Source organism: Dipodomys merriami, unplaced genomic scaffold, assembly GCF_024711535.1.
Source record: "Dipodomys merriami isolate MVZ:Mamm:240054 unplaced genomic scaffold, mDipMer1.0.p SCAF_197, whole genome shotgun sequence".
NCBI classification, from domain to species: domain Eukaryota; kingdom Metazoa; phylum Chordata; class Mammalia; order Rodentia; family Heteromyidae; genus Dipodomys; species Dipodomys merriami.
In genome coordinates, this window is record NW_027203348.1 from 1,748,841 (window position 1) to 1,765,999 (window position 17,159).

The following is a 17,159-nucleotide window of genomic DNA, read 5'->3' on the forward strand; positions in this document are numbered from 1 at the left end:
TCGGTTGAGGCTTTGGGTTAGGGTTAGGGTGAGGGTGAGGGTTAGGTTTAGGGTTAGGTTTAGGCTTAGGGTGAGGGTGATTGTGTGGGTTAGGGTTAGGGTTATTGTAAGGCTTAGGTTTAAGCTGAGGGTGAGGGTGTGTGTGAGGGTTAGGTTTAGGGTGATTGTGAGCGTTAGGGTTAGTGTTAGGGATAGACTGAAGGTTCGATTAGGGTGAGGCTTAGAGTTAGGGCGAGTGTTAGGCTTAGGGTTAGGGTGAGGGTTAGGGATAGTTTGTTGGTTAGGGTGAGGTTTAGAGTTAGGGTTAGGATGATGGTTAGGATGAGGGGTAGGGTTAGGGTTAGGGTGAGGTTCAGGGTTAGTTTAAGGGTTACCTTTAGGGTTAGAGTTTGGGTGAGGCTTAAGGTGAGGTTTAGGGTTAGGTTTAGGATTAGGGTGAGGATAAGTTTTAGGGTGAGGGTTACGGTGTGAGGTTAGGGTTAGGGTGAGTGTTAGGGTTATGGAGAGGTTTAGGGTTAGATTTAGGGTGAAGGTGAGGGTGAGGTTGTGGGTTAGGGTAAGGATTAGATTCAGGTTAGGGTTAGTGTTATTGTTAGGGTTTGGGTTAGGGTTAGGGTTTCGGTGAGGTTGCTGGTGAGGTGAGGTTTAGCGTTACTGTTAGCGTTTGGGTGAGGGTTATGGTGAGGGTCAGTGTTGGGGTGAGGGTTAGGGTTAGGGTGAGGTTTAGGGTGAGGTTGAGGGTTAATTTTACGGTCAGGGTTAAGGTGAGATGAAAGGTTAAGGTTAGGGTTAGGGTGAGGTTTAGCGTTACCATTAGGGTTAGGTTGAGGGCTATGGTGAGGGTTAGGGTTAGGTTAGGGTGAGGGTTAGGGTTAGGGTGAGGATTAGGGTGAGGGTAAGGATAAGGGTAAGGGTGAGGGTTAGGGTGAGTTTGTGGGTTAGGGTAAGAGTGAAGGTTATGGTGAGGGTGAGGTTTAGGGTGAAGGTTAGGGTTAGGGTGAGGGTGAGGTTGAGGGTTAGGGTGAGGGTTAGGGTGAGTGTTAGGGTGAGGGTGACATGAAGTTGAGGGGTAGGTTTAGGGTGAGGGTTAGGGTTAGTATTAGGGTTAGTGTAAGGGGTAGTGTTAGGGAGAGGGTTAGGGTTAGGTTTAGGGTGAGGGTTAATGTTATGGTGAGGTTAAGGTTTAGTGTGACAGTTAGGGTTAGGCCTAGTGTTAGGGTTATGGTAAGGGTTAGGTTGAGGGTTAGGTTTAGGTTGAGGGTTAGGTTTAGGTTGAGGGTTAAGGTTAGGGTGAGGGTTAAGCTTATGCTGAGGATTAGGGTGAGGGTTAGGTTTAGGCTGATGTTTAGGATGAGGGTGAGGGTTAGTGTGAGGGTGAGCATAAAGGTTGGTTTGAGGGTTTGGGTTAGGTTTAGGGTGAGGTTGAGGGTGAGTTTGAGGCATAGGGTTAGGGTTAGTGTGAGGATGACAGTGAGGGTTAGGGTTAGGGTTAATGATAGGGTGGTTTAGGATGAGGGTTAGTGTGAGAGTTAGTGTTAGGGTTAGGCTTAGTGTTATGATGAGTGTAAGGGTTAGCTTGAGTGTTAGGTAAGGGGGGGTTAGTGTTAGGGTGAGGGTTAGGGTTAGGTTGAGGGTTATAGTGAAGCTTAGGGTTAGGGTTAGGGTGAGGGTGAGTGTGAGGGTTAGGGATAGGGTTAAGGTTAGGCTTTGGGTTAGGCTGAGGCTGACAGAGAGAGTGAGACTGAGGGTTAGGGTGTGGGTGAGGGTTAGGTTTAATGTAAGGTTTAGGGTGACAGTGAGTGTTAGGTTGCAGGTGAGGTTTAGGGTTAGGGTTAGGGTTAGTATCAGGGTTAGGTTTAGGGTTAGGTTGAGAGTTAGGATGAGGGGTAGGGTTAGGGTTGGGTGAGGATTTGGGTTAGTTTGAGGGTTAGGGTTAGGGATAGGGTGAGGGTTAGAATGAGGTTTAGGGTGAGGTTAAGGTTTAGGGTGAGGGTTAGAGTGAGTGTGAGGTTTAGGGTTAGGGTTAGTGTTAGGGTGAGGGTAAGTGTTAGGGTTTTGTATAGGTTTACGGTGAGGGTGAGGGTTAGGTTTAGGGTGAGGGTTAGGGTTAGGGTTAGGGTTAGGGTGAGGGTGAGTGTTAGGATAAAGTTTAGTGTTAGGGTTAGGTTTACGATGAGGGTGAGGTTTACGATTTAGGTTTAGGGTGAGGGTTAGGGTTAGGGTTAGGGTGAGGGTGAGGGTTAGGATAAAGTTTAGAGTTAGGGTTAATTGTAGGGTTATGTTTAGGTTTATGATTACATTGAGGGTGAGTGTTAGGATAAAGTTTAGTGTTAGGGTTAGGTTTACGATGAGGGTGAGGTTTACGATTTAGGTTTAGGGTGAGGGTTAGGGTTAGGGTTAGGGTGAGGGTGAGGGTTTGGATAAAGTTTAGAGTTAGGGTTAATTGTAGGGTTATGTTTAGGTTTATGATTACATTGAGTGTGAAGGTTAGGGTTAGGGTGAGTTTTAGGCTTAGGGTTAGGTTTAGGGTTAGGGTTAGGATGAAGTTTAGGGTGAGAGGTAGGGCTAAGGTTAGGGTGAAGGTTTGGGTTAGAGTGAAGGTTAGGTTTAGGGTTAGAGTTAGGGTGAGGGTTAGGATTAGTGTTAGAATTAGGGTTTGGGTTAGGATGAGTGTTTCAGGTTAGGGTTAGGGTTAGGGTTAGGTTGAGGGTTGTGGTGAGGGTGAGGGTTAGGGTTTGGTTTAGGTTTATTAGGTGGGTGATTGATTGCGGGAGGGTTAGGGTGAGTGATAGAGTTACCATTAGTTTTAGTGTGAAGGTTAGGGTGAGGGTTAAGTTTAGTGTGAGTGTGAGGGTTAGGGTTAGGTTTAGGATTAGTGTGAAGGTAAGAATTAGGTTGACGGTTAGGGTGAGGTTGAGGTTTGGGTTAGGATTTGGGTTATGGTTAGTGTTAAGCTGAGGGTGATGGTGAGGGTGAGGGTGAGTGTGATTTTTAGTGTTGGTGTTAGAGTGAGGGCTAGGGTGAGGGTTAGGGTTAGGGTGAGGTTTAGGATTAGGGTGAGGTTTAGGGTAAGGGTTAGTTTGATGGTGGTATGAGGGTGAGATTTAGGCTGACGTTTAGGGTTAGTGTTAGCGTTAATGTTAGGGTGTAGTATAGGGATATGGGTAGAGTTAAGGTTATGGTGAGTATTAGGGTTAATGTGAGGGTTAGGGTTAGGGTGAGGATAAAGTAAGGGTGAGGGTTAGGGTGAGGGTGAGTTTTAGGGTTACTGTTAGAATGAGGGTTAGGGTTAGTTTTAGTGTAAAGGTAAGGGTGAGGGTGAGGGTTAGGATTAAGCTTAGGGTTAAGGAGAGGGTGAGGGTGAGTGTGAGGGTTAGGGTTAGGGATAGGGTGAAAGTTAGGGTTAGGGTGGAGATTAGGATTAGGGTTAGGGTGAGGGTTAGGGTATGGGTTAGGCTGAGGATTAGGGTTAGGATTAGGGTGAGGTTTAGGGTGGGGGTTAGGTTGAGGGTGAGGTTTAGGTTTAGAGTGAGGGTTAGCGTTAGGATTAGGGTTAGGGTCAGGGTTAGGTTGACTGTGAGGTTTATGGTGAGGTTTAGGGTGAGCGTTAGGTTTAGGGTTAAGGTGAGGGTTAGGGTAAGGGGTTAGGGTTACGGTTAGGGTGAGGGTTAGGTTTAGTGTGAGTTAAGGTTAGGGTTAGGGTTAGGATTAGTGTGAGGGAAAGAATTAGGGTGATTTTTAGGATGCGGGTGAGGTTTAGGTTTAGGAATTTAGATAGGGTTAGTGTTACACTGAGGGTGAGGATGAGGGTGAGGGTGAGCTTGAGGTTTAGGGTTAGGGTGAGGGTTAGTGTTAGGTTGAGGGCTAGGGTTAGGGTGGGGATTAGGATTAGTTTTAATTTGAATCTGGTGTGAGGGTGATGTTTAGGGTGAGGCTTTGGGTTAGGGTGAGGGCAAGGTTGAGGATGAACTTTAGGGTTATGATGAGGGTTATGGTTAGGTTTGGGGTGAGGGTTAGGTTTAGTGTGAGGTTTACGGATAAGGTTATGGTGAGGGTGATGGTAAGGTTTATGGTGAGTGTTCAGTTGAGGGTGAGGTTTAGGGTTATGATTAGAGATAGGGTAAGGTTTAGGCTGAGGGTGATAGTGAGGATGCAGGTGAGGTTTAGGGTTAGGGTTAGGGTGAGGGTGAGGGCTAGGGTGAGGGTGAGGTTGAGGATGATGCTGAGGTTTAGGGTGAGGTTGAGGATTTGGGTTAGGGTTAGGGTTAGCATGAGGGTGAGGGTTAAGATTAAATTTAGGTTTATTGTTAGGGTTAGAGTGAGGGTTACAGTTCAATTTAGGGTGAGGGTTATGTTTACGGTTAGGTTGAGGTTTTGGGTTAGGGCTAGGGTTAGTGTTAAGATGAAGTTTAGGGTGAGGGGTAGGGTTAGGGTTAGGGTGAGGTTTAGGGATAGTGTGAGGGTTAGGATTAGGGTTAGGGTGAAGGTAAGGTTGAGGGTTAGGGTTTTGGTTAGTGTTAAGTTGAGGGTGAGGGTTAGGGTGAGGTTTAGGGTTAGGGTTAGTGTTAGGGTGAGGTTTAGGGTTACGGTGGAATTTAGTATCAGGGTTAGGGTTATGGTTAGGTTGAGGGTTAGGTTTAGGGTTAGGGTTAGGTTTACGCTGAGGGTGAGGATTAGGGTTACCATTAGGGTAAGGGTTAAGGTGAGGGTGAGGTTTAGGATTAGGATTAGGGTTAGGGTTAGGGTGAGGGTGAGGGTTAGGGTTCGGGTTAGGGTTACAGTGAGGGTGAAGTTTAGGTTTAGGTTGAGGTTTTTGTTTAGAATTAGGGTTAGGGTATGGGATTGGGTTAGGATTAGAGTTAGGGTTAGGGTTATTGTTAGGGTTAGGGTTAGGGTTATGGTTAAGTTTTGGGTGAGGGTGAGGGTTACGGTAAGGGTTAGTTTTGGTGTTAGGCTTAGGATTAGCGTGAGGGTGAGGGTGTGGGTTAGGGTTAGGGTGAGGGTTCGTGTGAGGGTTAGGGTTAGGGTGAGGTGAGAGTGATGGTTAGGATTAGGATTAGGGTTAGGGTTAGGCTGAGGGTGAGGGTAAATGTTAGGGTTAGGTTTAGGGTGAGAGTTAGGTTTAGGGTGATGTTTGGCATGAGGGTGAGGGATGAGGTTTCGGGAAAGGCTGAGAGTTAGGGTGGGGGTGAAGGTTAGGTTTAGAATTAAGGTTATTATTAGGGTTAGCCTGAGGGTGATGATGAAGGTGAGGGTGAAGGTTAGGGTTAGGTTGAGGGTTAGGATTAGGGTTAGGGTAAGAGTTAGGGTTAGGGTATCTTTAGCATGAAGGTGAGGATTAGGGTCAGGGTGTGGGTGAATGTTAGGGTGTCGGTGAGGATTAGGGTGTCTGTGAGGTTTAGGGTGAGGGTGAGGGTTACGGTGAGTTTTAGGGTTAGGGTGAGTGTTAGGGTAAAGTTGAGGGTGAGGGTTAGGGTTAGGATTAGGGTTAGGGTTAGGTATAGGCTGAGGGTGAGGGTGAGGGTTAGGGTTAGGGTGAGGGTTCGTGTTAGATTTAGGCATAAGCTGAGGATAAGGGTGAGGGTGAGGGTTAGGGTGAGGGTAAGGGTTAGTGTTAGGGTTAAGGTTAGGCTGAGGGTTATGGTGAGGGTTATGTTTAGGTTTAGGTTTAGGTTGAAGGTGAGTGTTAGGGCTAGTGTGTGGGTGAGTGTTAGGGGGAATATTAGGGTTAGGTTTAGGGTGATGGTGAGGGTGAGGGTTACGGTTGGGTTAGGTTGAGAGTTAGGGTGAGGGTTAGGGTGAGGGTGAGGGTTAAGGTTACGGTTAGGTTGAGGGTAAGGGTGAGGTTCAGTGTTAGGATTAGGGTTAGGGTTAGGGTTAGGCAAAGGGTGAGTCTGAGGGTTAGCGTTAATGTGATGTTTAGGGTTAGGGTGAGGTTTAGGTTTAGGTTTAGGTTTAGGATGAGGATTAGGCTGAGGGCTGGGGTTAGGGTTTGGGTTAAGCTGAGGGTTTGGGTTAGGGATAGGGTTATTGTTAGCGTTACGGTTAGGGTTAGGATGAGAGTGAGTGTGAGGGTGAGGGTTAGGGATAGGGTTATTTTTAGGGTTAGGCTTAGAGTGAGGGAGAGGGTTAGAGTTACGGTTAGGATGAGGGAGAGGGTTAGGCTTAGGATTAGGGTTAGGGTGAGGGCTAGGCTCAGGATGAAGGTTAGGGTTAGGTTTTGGGTGAGGGTTAAGTTTAGGTTGAGGGTGAGGGTTAGGCTAATAGTTACGGTTAGGGTGAGGGTTAGGGGTAGGTTTATTTTTAGGGTTAGTGTGAGGATTAAGGTTAGGGTAAGGGTTAGGTTTAGGGTTAGGATGAGGGTTAAGCTGATGGGTAGGGTTAGGGTTAGGGTTAGGGTTAGAGTTAGTGTAAGAGTTAGGGTTAGGTTTAAGTTTAGGGTTAGGGTGAGGGTAAGGGTTAGGGTTAAGGTGAATTTGAGGTTTAGTTTTAGGGTGAGGATTAGGCTGACGGTTAGGGTTAGGGTGAGGGTTAAGGTTAGAGTTAGGGTTAGGGTTAGGGTGAGGTTGAGGGTGACAGTGAGGTTTAGTGTTAGGTTTAGAGTTAGGGTTATTGTTAGGGTTAGGGTTAGGGTGAAGGTGAGGGTTATTGTAAGGTTTAGGTTTAGGTTTAGGGTGAGGGTGAGGGCGAGGGTTATGGTTAGGGTTAGGGTGAGGGTGAGGGAGAGGGGTAGGTTTAAGATTAGGTTTAGGGTTTGGGTTAGTCTTAGGGTGAGGGTGATGTTGAGGGTGAGGTTTAGGATGAGGTTGAGGATTAGGGTGAGCTTTAGGTTTATTGTGAAGTTTAGGGCTAGTGTTAGGGTTAGGGTAAGGTTTAGTGTTAGGGTTAGGGTGAGAGTGAGGGTTAGGTTTAGTGTGAGTTTTAGGGTTAGGGTTAGGGTTATTGTTAGGTTTATGGTTAGGGATAGGGTAATGGTGAGGGTGACGGTTAGGGTTGGGTTTAGCATTAGGTTTAGTATGAGGGTGAGGGAGAGGGCTAGGTTTAGGATTAGGGATAGGTTTAGGGTTAGGCTTAGGGTGAGGATGATGGTGAGGGTGAGGCTTAGGGTGAGGGTTAGGGTTAGGGTTAGGGTGAGGGTTAGGGTTAGGGAGATATTTAGGGTGAGGTTGAGGTTTAGGGTGAGGGTGAGGGTTAGGGTGAGTGTAAAGGTTACAGTGTGTGTGAGGGTTAGGATGAGGGTGAGGTTTAGGGTTAGGGTTATCATTAGGGTGTGGGTTAGGGTTAGGGTTAGGGTTAGGATTAGGGTGAGTGTGAGGGTGAGGGTTAGGTTTAGGGTGAGGGTGAGGTTTAGGGTAAGGGTTAGGGTGAGGGTAAGGGTTAGCATGAGGGTGAGGGAGAGGTTTAGGTTTGCGATTAGAGTTAGGTTTAGGATTAGGCTTAGGGTGAGGGTGAGGGTGAGGCTTAGGGTGAAGGTTAGGGTTAGGGTTAGGTTGAGGGTTAGTGTTAGGATGATATTTAGGGTGTGGGTGGGGGTTAGGGTGAGGGTGAGGGATAGGGTGAGTGTGAGGGCTAGTCTGTGGGTGAGGGTTAGGCTGATGGTGAGAGTTAGGGTGAGGGCGAGTGTTAGGGTTTGGTTTAGCATTAGGGTGAGGGTTATGGTTAGGGTTAGGGTGAGCGTGATGGTTAGTTTGAGGGTTAAGCTGAGGGTTAGGGTTAGGGTTAGGGTGAGGGTATGTGTTAGGATGAGGGTTAGGGTGAGGGTTACGTTTAGGGTGAGGTTTAGGGATAGGGTTATGGTTAGGGTTAGGGTGAGGTTGAGGGTAAGGTTCAGGGTTAGGATTAGGGTTAGGGTTAGGGTTAGGGTGAGATTGAGGGTGAGGGTGAGAGTGAGTGAGGGTAAGGCTTAGGTTTATGTTGAGGGTTAGGGTGAGGTTTATGTTTAGATTTAGAATGAGGATTAGGCTGAGGGGTGGGGTTAGGATTAGGGTTACTGTGAGGTTTGAGTTAGGGATATGTTTATTGTTAGCGTTACCGTTAAGGTTAGAGTGAGGATGAGGGTGACAGTGAGGGTTAGGTTTAGGGTGAGGGATAGGGTTATTGCTAGGGTTAGGGTTAGGGTTAGGGTAAGGGTGAGGGTTACGGTTTGGGTTAGTGTTAGAGTTGGCTTGAGGGTGAGTAAGAGTGTTAACTTTAGGATTAGGGTTAGGTTTAGGGTTAGGCTTTGGGTGAGGTTGATGTTGAGGTTGAGACATAGGGTGAGGTTTAGGGTTAGGATTAGGGTGAGGGTTAGTGTTAGGGTGATATTTAGGGTGTGGGTGAGGATTAGGGTGAGGGTGAGGTTTAGGGTGAGTGTGAGGGTTAGGGTGTTGGTGAGGGTTAGGATGAAGGTGAGGGTGAGGGTTAGGTGTAGGGTTAGCATTAGGGTGAGTGTTAGGGTTAGGGTTAGAATGAGGGTGAGTGTGAGTGTGAGGGTTTGGATTAGGTTTCCTGTGAGTGTTAGGTGAGAGTTAGGCTTATTGTTAGGGTTAGGGTGAGGGATAATGTTAGGGTTAGAGAGAGGGTTAGGGTTAGAGTTAGTGTTGGAGTGAGGGTGAGGTTTAGGGTGAGGGTGAGGGTTAGGGTGAGGTTTAGGGTTAGGTTTAGTGTGAGGTTTAGGGTTAGGGTTAGGGTTAAGGTGAGGGTTATGGTTAGGGTGAGGTTTAGGGTGAGGGTGAGGTTCAGGTAGAGGATTAGTGTTAGGGTGAGTGTTAGTGTGAGGGTTATGGTTAGGGTTAGGATGAGGATATGTTGTAGGGTGAGGGTTAGGTTTAGGGTTAGGGTTAGGGTGAGGGTGAGTGTGAGGGTTAGGGTTAGGGTTAGGGTGAGGATGAGGGTGAGGTTCAGGGTTAGGATTAGGGTTAAGGTTAGGGTTAGGCTGAGGGTGAGGGTGAGGGTGAGGTTAAGGGTAAGTGTTAGGTTGATGTTTAGGGTTAGGGTGAGTTTTAGGTTTAGGTTTAGGTTTAGAATGAAGATTAGGATGAGGGGTGGTTTATGGTTAGGGTTAGGGTGAGGGTTAGGTTTAGGGTTATTGTTAGGATTACGGTTAGGTTTAGGGTGAGGTGAGGGTCAGGGTGAGGGTTAGGTTTATGGTTAGGGATAGGGTTATTGTTAGGGTTAGTGTGAGGGTGAGGGTTAGGTTTAGGGTTAGGGTTAGGGTTATTGTTAGAATAAGGGTTAGGGTTAGGTTGAGGGTTAGGTTTAGTGTGAGGGTTAGGTTTAGGGTTAGGGGTAGGGTGAGGGTAAAGTTTAGGTTGAGGGTTAGGTTGAGGGTTAGGTTTAAGGGTTAGGATTAGGGTGAGGATTAGGGTGAGGGTGAGAGTTAGGGTGAGGTTAGGATTAGGGTGAGGGTTAGGGTGAGGGTGAGGCTTAGGGTTAGGTTTGGGGTTAGGGTGATGGTTAATGTGAGGGTTAGGGTTAGAGTTAATGTGAGGATTAGTGTGAGGATGAGGGTTAGGGTGAGGGTTAATTTTAGGGTGATTGTTAGGGTGAGGGGGAGGGTTAGGTTTCGGGTAAGGATGAAGATTAGGGTGAAGGGTAGGATTATGTTTAGGGTTAGGGTTAGGGTGAGGTTGAGAGTGAGGTTTAGGGTTAGTATTAGGGTTAGAGCTAGGGTTAGGCTGAGGGTGAGTATGAGGTTGAGGGTTAGGGTTAAGATTAGGGTTAGGATGAGGGTGAGGGTTAGAATGAGTGTTAGTGTGAGGGTGAGGGATATGGTGATGATGAGGGATTGGAGAGGGTGAGTGTTAGAGTCTGGGTGAGGGTTAGGGTGACGGTGAGGGTAGGGTGACGGTGAGTGTTAGGGTGCCAGTGAGTGTTAGGGAGATTGTGAGTGTTAGGGTTAGGGTTCGTGTTTAGGTGAGCGTTAGGTTTAGGGTTAGGGTTAGGGTGAGGGTGAGGGAGATGGATAGGTTTATGATTAGAGTGAGGGTTAGGGTTAGTGTGAGGGTTAGGGTTAGGTTTAGGTTTAGGGTGAGGGTAAGTGTTAGGGTAAGGGCTAGGCTGAGGGTGAGGGTTAGGGTTAGGTTTAGAGTAAGGATGAGGGTTCGTATGAGGGTTAGGTTACCGTTAGGGTTAGGGTTAGCGTTAAGTTTAGTGTTAGGTTGAGGGTGAGATTTAGGGTTAGGTTGAGGGTTAGGGTTAGGGTTAGGGTTAGGATGAGGGTGAGGGTGAGGGTGAGGGTTAGGGTTAGGTTTAGGATGAGGGTAAGGGTGAGGGCTAAGGTGAGGGTGAGGGTTATGTTTAGGGTTAGGGGTGGGTAGGCTTAGTGTGAGGATTAATATTAGGGTTAGCTTTAGGGTGAGGGTAAGGTTTAGAGTTAGGGTTAGTGTGAGGGTTGGGGTTAGTCTGAGCGTAAGAGTTAGGATGAGGGTAAGCGTTTGGGTGAGGGTTTGGGTGAGCGTTAGTGTGAGGGGTAGGGTTAGTGTTAGGGTGAGGGTTAAAGTTGGTGTGAGGGTAAGTTTAGGTTTAGGGTTAGGGTCAGGGTAAGGGATACGGTTAGGGTTAGTGTGAAGGATAGGGTTAGTGTTAGGTTTAGGGTTAGGGTTAGGGTGAGGGTAAGGGATAGGGTGCGTGTTAGGGTGAGGGTGATGGTTAGGGTTATGTTTAGGGTTAGGGTGAGTGTTAGGGTGAGGGTGAGGGTTAGTGTTAGATTTTGTGTTATTGTGTGGTTTAGGGTGAGGATTAGGGTTTGGGTAAGAATTACGGTTAGGGTGAGAGTAAGGGTTAGAGGTAGGGTTAGGGTGAGGGTGAGGGTGAGGGCTTGGTTTACGGTTAGGTTTAGGGTGAGGGTATGTGTGAGGGTTAGGGTTAGGATTAGGGTTAGGGTTGGGGTTAGGCTGAGGGTGAGGGTAAGGGTGAGGTTGAGGGTTAGAGATAGGGTTAGGGTTAGTGTGAGGGCTAGGATGAACGTGAGGGTTTTCATGAAGGTGAGGGTAAGGGTTAGGGTAAGTTTTAGGGTTAGGGTTAGGGTTAGGATTAAGGTGAGGGTGAGGGTTAGGGTGAAGTTTAGGGTTAGGGTGAGTGTCAGGGTTAGGGTTAGGATGAGTTTATGGTTAGGTTGATGTTTAGGGTGAGGGTGAGTGTTTGAGTGTGGTTGAGTGTGAGCTTTAGGGTGAGGGTTAGGGTGACGTTGGGGTTTATGGTGAGGGTGAGGTTTAGGGTTTAGGGTTAGGGTGAGGTTGAAGGTGATGGTTAGTGTTAGGATTAGGGTTAGGGTTAGGGATAGGCTGAGTGTGAGGGTGAGGGTTAGGGTGAGGGTTAGGGTGAGGGTGAGGTTTAAGCTTAGGCTGAGGGTTATGGTGGGGGTTAGGGTTAGGTTTAGGGTTAGGGTGAGGGTGAGTGTTAGGGCTAGGGTGTGGGTTAGGGTTAGGGTGAATATTAGGGTTAAGATTAGGGTGATGGTTAGGGTGAGGGTGAGCATGATGATTAGGGTTGGGTTAGCGTGAGAGTTAGGGTGAGGGTTAGGGTGAGGGTGAGGTCTAGGGTTAGGGTTAGGTTGAGGGTGAGTGTGAGTTTCAGGGTTAGGCTGAGGGTGAGGCTGAGGCTGAGGCTGAGGGTTAGTGTTAGGTTGATGTTCAGGATTAGGGTGAGGTTTAGGTTTAGGTTTAGTATGAGGATTAGGCTGAGGGGTGGGGTTAGTGTTTGGGTTAGGATGAGGTTTTGGGTTAGGGCTAGGTTTATTGTTAGGGTTAGGGTTAGGGTTAGGGTTAGGGTATGGGTGAGGGTGACAGTGAGGGTTAGGTTTAGGGTTAGGGATAGGGTTATTTTTAAGGTTAGGTTAGATTTAAAGTGAGGGTGAGGGTTAGGTTTAGGGTTAGGGTTACGGTGAGGGTCAGGGTTAGGCTTAGGATTAGGGTTAGGGCGAGGGCTAGGCTAAGGATGAAGGTTAGAGTTAGGTTTTGGGTGAGGTTTAGGTTTAGGGTGAGGGCGAGGGTTAGGCTGACAGTTAGGGTTAGGGTGAGGGTTAGGGGTAGGGTTAGGATTAGGGTTAGTGCGAGGATGAAAGTTAGGGTTATGGTAAGGGTGAGGTTTAGGGTTAGCATGAGGGTTAGGCTGAAGGGTAGGGTTAGGGTTAGGGTTAAGTTTAGGGTTAGTTTGAGGATTACGTTTGGGATTAATTTATTGTTAGGGTGAGGTTTAGGGTGAGGGTAAGGGTTAGGATGAGGGTTAGGGTGAGGGTTAGGTTTAGCGTTAAGGTGATGTTGCGGGTTAGGTTTATTGTGGGGATTAGGCTGATGGTTATGTTTAGGGTGAGGGTTAAGTTTAGAGTTAGGGTTAGGGTTAGGGTGAGGTTTAGGGTAAGGGTGAGTTTTAGGGTTAGGGTTAGGGTTAGGGTTAGGGTTATTGTTAGGGTTAGGGTGAGGTTGAGGGTTATTGTAAGGGTTAGCTTTAGGGTTAGGGTGAGTGTGAGGGTGAGGGTTATGGTTAGGGTTAAGGTGAGGGTTAGGGTGAGGGAGAGGGCGAGGGTTAGGTTTAAGATTAAGTTTAGGGTATGGGTAAGGCTTAGGGTGAGGGTGATGTTGAGGGTGAGGTTTATGGTGAGGTTTAGGTTTAGGATTAGGGTGAGGGTTAAGTTTAATGTGATGTGTAGGGTGAGGTTGAGGGTTAGGGTGAGGTTTAGGTTTAGTGTGAAGTTTAGGGTTAGGGTTAGGGTTATTGTTAGGGTTAGGGTTAGGGTGAGAGTGAGGTTAGGTTTAGTGTGAGTTTTAGGGTTAGGGTTAAGGTTAGGGTTATTGTTAGGGTTAGGGTTAGGGATAGGATAGGGGTGAGGGTGACGGTTAGGGTTGGGTTTAGCATTAGGTTTAGCATGAGGGTGAGGGAGAGGGCAAGTTTTATGATTAGGGATAGGGATAGGTTTCAGGTTAGGCTTATGTTGAGGGTGATGGTGAGGGTGAGGCTTAGGGTGAGGGTTAGGGTTAGGGTTAGGGTGAGGGTTAGTGTTAGGGTGATATTTAGGGTGAGGGTGAGGTTTAGGGTGAGGGTGAGGGTTAGGGTGAGGGTAAAGGTTAAGGTGTGTGTGAGGGTTAGTGTGACTGTGAGGGTTAGAATGAGGGTGAGGTTTTCGGTTAGGGTTAGCATTAGGGTTAGGGTTAGGGTTAGGGTTAGGATTAGGGTGAGGGTTAGGGTGAAGATTAGGGTTAGGGTGAGGGTGAGGGTTGGGGTGAGGGTTAGGGTTAGTGTAAGGGTTAGGGTTAGCATGAGGGTCAGGGAGAGGGTTAGGTGTTAGGTTAAGGATTATCCTTAGGGTGAGGGTGAGGGTGAGGGTGAGGCTTAGGGTGAAAGGGTTAGGGTTAGGTTGAGGGTTAGGGTTAGGTTGAGGGTTAGGGTTAGGATGATATTTAGCGTGTGGGTGAGGGATAGGGTGAGTGTGAGTGTTAGGATGTGTGTGAGCATTGGGCTGATGGTGAGGGTTAGGATGAGGGTGAGGGTTAGGGTTAGGTTTAGCATTAGGGTGATGGTTATGGTTAGGGTTAGGGTGAGGGTGAGGGTTACGTTGAGGGTTAGGGATAGGTTTAGGGTTAGGGTTAGGGTAAGGGCGAGGGTGAGGGTAATGTTAGGGTTATGTTGAGGGTGAGGTTGAGGTTCAGGTTTAGGATTAGGGTTAGGGTTAGGGTTAGGATGAGGGTGAGGATGAGGGTTAGGGTTAGGGTTACGTTTAGGGTTAGGGTGAGGTTTAGGATTAGGTTTAGGTTTACAATGAAGATTAGGCTGAGTGGTGGGGTTAGGGTTAGGGTTAGGGTGAGGGTTTGGTTAGGGACACGTTTATTGCTAGGGTTAGGGTTAGGGTTAGGGTGAGGATGAGGGTGACGGTGAGGGTTAGTTTTAGGGTTAGGGATAGGTTTATTGTTAGGGATAGGGTTAGGGTTAGGGTGAGGGTGAAGGTTAGGTTAGGGTTAGTGTTAGTGTTAGGGTTAGGGTTAGGTTGAGGCTTAGGTTTAGTTTGAGGGTTAGGTATAGGGTAAGGGTGAGGTTGATGGTGAGAGAGAGGATTAGAGTGAGGATTAGGGTTAGGATTAGTGTAAGGGTTAGGGTTAGAGTGATGTATAAGGTGAGAGTGAGCGTTAGGGTGATGTTGAGGGTTAGGGTGAGGGTTAGGGTGGGAGTTAGGGTTAGGGTTATTCTGAGGGTTAAGTTTAGTGTGAGGGTTAGAGTTAGGGTTATGATTAGGCTTAGGGTTCAGGTAAGGTTTAGGGTGAGGGTTAGGGTGAGAGTGAGGGTTAGGTTTCGTGTGAGTGTTCTGGTGAGTGTTAGTTTGAGGGTTAAGTTTATTGTTAGGGTTAGGGTGAGGATGAGGGTTAAGGTTAGGGTTAGGGAGAGGGTTAGGGTTAGGGTTAGGGTTAGGGTGAGGATGAGGGTTAGGGTTAGAGTTACGGTTATTGTTAGGGTTAGGGTTAGGATTAGCATAAGGGTGATGGTTAGGGTTTGGGTTAGTGTTACGGTTAGCTTGAGGGTAAGAGTGTTCGGTTTGGGATTAGGGTTAGGTTTATGGTAAGGCTTAGGGTGAGGGTGATGTTGAGAGTGAGGCTTAAGTGAGGGTTAGGGTTAGGATTAATGTGAGGGTTAGGGTTAGGGTTATATTTGGTGTGTTGCTGAGGATTAGGGTTAAGATGAGGGTTAGGGTGAGTGTAAGGGTTAGGGTGTGGGTGATTGTTAGGGTGACGATAAGGGTGAGGGTTAGGTTTAGAGTTAACATTAGGGTTATGTTTTGGGTTAGGGTGAGGGTGAGGGTTAGGGTGAGGGTTAGGGTTAGGGTTAGTGTGAGAATTAGGGTTAGGGTTAGGGTTAGGTTGAGGCTATGGGTTAGGGTGAGGTTTAGGTTGAGAGTGAGGTTTAAGGAGAGGATTAGTGTTAGGGTGAGAGTTAGGGTCGGGTAATGGTTAGGGTTAGGGTGAGCGTATGTGTTAGGGTTAGTGTTAGGGTGAGGGTTAGGGTTAGGGTGAGGTTTGGGATAGGGTGAGGGTTTAATTGAGGGTTAGGGTGAAGTTCAGGGTTAGGATTAGGGTTAGGGTTAGGCTTAGGCTGATGGCGAGGGTGAGTGTGAAGGTAAGGGTTAGGGTTAGGGTGATGTTTAGGGTTAGGGTGAAGGTTAGTTTTAGGTTTAGGTTTAGGATGAAGATTATTCTGATTGGTGGGTTGAGGGTTAGGTTTAGGGTTAGGGTTAGGGTTAGGGTTAGGGTTATTGTTAGGGTTAGGTGAGGGTGAGGGTTAGGGTTAGGGTTATTGTTAGCATTAGGGTTAGGGTTAGGGTGAGGGTTAGGTTTAGTGTGGGCGTTAGGTTTAGGGTTAGGGTTATGATGAGGGTAAGGGTTAGGGTGAGGGTTAGGGAAAGGGTGAGGGTTATGGTTAGCATTAGGTTTAGGGTTAGGGTTAGGGTGAGGGTTGGGTTTAGTGTGAGTGTTATGTTTAGGGTTAGGGATAGGGTGAGGGTAAGGGTTAGCGTGATGTTTAGGGTTAGGGTGTGGTTTACTTTTAGGTTTAGGTTTAGGATAAAGATTATTCTGAGGGGTGGGTTTAGGGTTCGGGTTAAGGTGAGTGTTTGGGTTAGGGTTAGGGTCATTGTTAGGGTTAGAGTTAGGGTTAGGATGAGGGTGAGGGTTAGGTTTAGGGTTAGGGTTAGGTTTATTGTTAGCACTAGAGTTAGGGTTAGGGTGAGGGTTAGGTTTAGTGTGAGGGGTAGTTTTAGGGTTAGGGTCAGGGTGAGGGTAAGGGTTAGGGTGAGGGTTAGGGGAAGGGTGAGGCTTAGGGTTAGCATTAGGGTTAGGGTTAGGTTACGGTGAGGGTTAGGTTTAGTGTGAGTGTTATGTTTAGGGATAGGATGAGGGTAAGGGTTATGGTGAGGGTTAGGGTTAGGGTGAGGGTTAGGGTTAACATTAGGCTTAGGGTTAGTGTGAGTGTTAGGGTTACGTTTAGGGTTAGGGTGAGGTTGAGGGAGAGGGTTAGTTTTAAGATTAGGTTTTGGGATAGGGTTAGGCTTAGGGTGAGGGTGATGGTTAGGGAGAGGGTTAGGGTGAGTGTTAGTGTTAGGATTAGGGTGAGGGTTAGGGTTAGGTTGATATTTAGCATGAGGGTGAGGGCTAGAGAGAGGGTTAGGGTTAGTGTGAGGGTTAATGCTGACAGGGTTAGGGTTATTTTGAGGGTTAGATTTAGTGTGAGGGTTAGGGTTAGGGTTAGGATTAGGCTTAGGGTTAGGGTAAGGTGTAGTATGAGCTTTAGGGTGAGAGTGAGGGTTCATTTTAGTGTGAGTGTTAGGTTGAGTGTTAGGGTGAGTGTTAGGTTTACTGTTAGTGTTAGGTTGAAGGTGAGGGTTAGGGTTAGGATTAGTGTGAGGTTTCGGTGAGGGTTAGGGTTAGGGTGAGGGTGAGGATTAGGGTTACTGTTAGTGTTAGGGTTAGGGTTATTGTTTGGGATAGGGTTAGGGTTAGGGTTAGGGTGAGCATGAGGGTTAGGGGTAGGTTTAGCGTTAGGGTTAGCATGAGGTTGAGGGAGAGATTAGGCTTAGGGTTAGGGTTAGGGTTAGGGTTAGGTTTAGGGTTAGGGTTAGGGTGATATTGAGGGTGAGGATGAGGTTTAGGGTGAGTGTGAAGGTGAGGGTGAGTGTGAGGTTAGGTTGTGGGTGAGGGTTTGGGTGACGGTGAGGTTTAGGGTGAGGGTGATTGTTAGGGTTAGCATTAGCGTGAGGGTTAGGGTTCAGGTTAGGGTGAGGGTGAGGGTTAGACTGAGGGTTAGATTCAGCATTAGGTTTAGTGTGAGGATTAGGGTTAGGGTTAGGGTGAGGGTAAGGTTTAGGGTTAGGGTTAGGGTTAGGGTAAGGTTTAGGGTGAGGCTTAGCTTGAGAGTGAGGGTTAGCTTTAGTGTTAGGGTTAGGGTGAGAGTGAGGGTTAGGGTTAGGGTTAGGGTGAGGGTTAGGGTTAGTGTTAGGGTTATTGTTAGTGTTAGGTTTAGGGTTAGCATGAGGGTGAGGGTTAGGGTTAGGGTTAGGTTTAGGGTGAGGGTGAGGGTGAGTAAGAGGGTTAGGTTTAGGATTAGGTTTAGGTTTAGGATTAGGCTTAGCGTGAGGGTAAGTGTTAGGTTTAGGGTTAGGGTAAGGTTTAGGGTGAGAGTTAGGTTGAGAGTGAGGGTTA